We start from the raw sequence: 2,276 nt of genomic DNA on the forward strand, positions 1-2,276 counted from the left end.
CACACACACACACACACACACACACACACACACACACACACACACACACACACACACACACACACACACACACACACACACACACACACACACACACACACATACAGATGACTGAGTGAATAAACAAGATAACATGTGCAGAGTCATGGTAAGTAGTGTTCTTCAAATTGTCTATAATCTATTATAAGTGGATTTATGAAACCTGTAATTGGTGAACTGGTATTGGACATAAAAACAGACACATATTACTCGAATAAAAACATAACAATTTGTGACTATATACAAAACTCACTAAACACACACAACGCTTAAGAGGGCGGGGTCTTTCCAAAACAATTTTCAACAATGTTATCAACTTTGGGAGGAGATTCAAAAGGGGATCAAATTAGCTGAGTCATGGTGACGACTTCAGACAAAACTGTGAGAATTGGTCCTTAAAGTTGTCTATAATCATTATAACTTCAATTAGGAAACCTGTGATTGGTGGACTGTATTGATAGTAAAAAACAGGCACTTTCTACTCTCATAAAAAGACATTAAAAGGGGGCATGTATACTGTAAACTTTTGCACATTCGCTGGTTAATATTGCACATTCCTGCACAAAAACGTACAGCCATTTCACAGATGTATCTTTTTTCCAGGTACGTTTCATATGTTTTATAGTTGTTTTTTTCGTCTATATTTATATTTCTTGGCTATTGCAATACTTCCTTGTATTTGTTTTTTCTCTTAACACGTGCATTGCTTTGCACACAGCACCAAGGCACATTCGTTGTACTCTATTTCGACACCTTACAGGCAATAAGGCCAGTGGTTTCAGCTTAGAAGTGACTATTAAATCTAAAATCAATCAATAAAAGTGCACAGTCCTGCCAGCAGTCTATATGACCTTAACACACACACACTTCTAACATGTCATGCAAACTGGTTTTAAAAGCATGACTGCGTTGTGCAACTAAAACTAACCTTATATAACTCGCAAATCAAGACATTAATCATAATAATATTTAGGGTTAATTGCAGCTTTTCAGAGAGGACCTTTTGCCTGCTTTCAGATCCTTTTTTCTGCGTTACATAACACTGACTCGCTTATTTCAGTTAGCATAGTAAAGCAGCCCATTTTCAGACAAATGCACACATTAAAATACACTTTACTGAGTGTTAGCAATGTGCTAACTGTTTACATAGCAGGTGAAAGGGAGGATTCTTACCTGTAGTTTTTGGTAGAGAGGACCTGAGGTGTGGAAGCTGCAGAGAAAGTCAAGCAGATCTGCGCAGTGAAGCTGAAACTCATATGGAGAAAATGGGAGGAAGCTGGATGTCTACTGCGCAGTGTCAGTGCGCATACGCGGAAAAACAACTGAACCACGTGGTCTAACAGCAGCCGCCCGTGCAGGATCAAGATTTAGTGCAGATGAGACAATTATATAGGTATTGTATTAACTGTTTATGTATTTAATGTGTGTTTTAATGCATTTGATAAAGAGGATGTGTTTTTGTATGTGGTGTATTTGCAACCAAACGCGATTTTAACAACCTTCTCAATGGTATATGATTTATTTCAGGTATTTTGTGTTAGATTTTGTTTTTAACAAGGTGTACTTATTATAAGGCATTAGTTGTTCATATGATTTATAAGTTAATACATGTAAGGGGATCTTTGCTTCAGTGATAGCAGTGATGGGCAGTAAATAAGTACATGTACTGTATTGTACTTTACTCCAAATTGGCACTTGTACTTTACTTGAGTACTTTCTGTTCATGCCCTTAATCTACCCTACTACAATGCAAAGGGAAGTGTTGTACTTTTGACTGTACATTTGTCTTACAGCTTTCGTTACTACTAGTCTATTAATTAAGATTTCTGCATGAAAACACAGACTTTAACTAAGCTGATGTTTTGTTTTAGACATTATTATATTCAACAGTTTATACAGTAACAGCTGAACAATTAACCGAGATGAAGCTAATTTGCCTTTGTACACATTTAGATGCATTGAGTACTTTTACATTAAATACTTTTGGGTACATTTAGCAGATTATACTTACTTACTTTTACCTACATAACAGGCGTGTGGCGTAGTGGGTTGCGCGTTGGTATTCGGATCAGGGGGTCACAGGTTCAAACCCCACTGCAGTCAGCATGTCGTTCTGTCCCTGAGACACTTCACCCCAAAGTGCTCCTGTGGGGATTGTCCACAGTATTGAGTATGTAAGTCTCTTTGGATAACAGCGTCTAACAAGTGACATGTGATGTAATAACATAGTACAAGCA

Source organism: Notothenia coriiceps, unplaced genomic scaffold, assembly GCF_000735185.1.
Source record: "Notothenia coriiceps isolate Sejong01 unplaced genomic scaffold, NC01 NC01_scaffold00028093, whole genome shotgun sequence".
Classification (NCBI taxonomy): domain Eukaryota; kingdom Metazoa; phylum Chordata; class Actinopteri; order Perciformes; family Nototheniidae; genus Notothenia; species Notothenia coriiceps.